Source organism: Theobroma umbraticum, unplaced genomic scaffold (genome assembly GCF_002168275.2).
Source record: "Theobroma umbraticum cultivar Fairchild unplaced genomic scaffold, ASM216827v3 scaffold_182.0, whole genome shotgun sequence".
NCBI lineage: Eukaryota > Viridiplantae > Streptophyta > Magnoliopsida > Malvales > Malvaceae > Theobroma > Theobroma umbraticum.
The window spans coordinates 390189-390407 of NW_018397291.1; positions in this window are offsets into that span (position 1 = coordinate 390189).

Consider the following 219-nt stretch of genomic DNA (forward strand, 5'->3'; position numbering starts at 1 on the left):
TCAAAGCTCCTTTCAACTCGGTTTTGGAGGAAAACATTCTTCTTTTGTATAAGCTATCATCGACAAATGTTGATTCTTCCATGGTAATTGTTTGGACTGAGAACCTTTTTGCACCTGGAATAAGCCACGTATGAGATATCATTGCATTTTCCCTTTCTTGATAATTGTCATCGGGTAATGTCTTAGTGAACGAATCCCATTATCACTAGCGATGGGGTT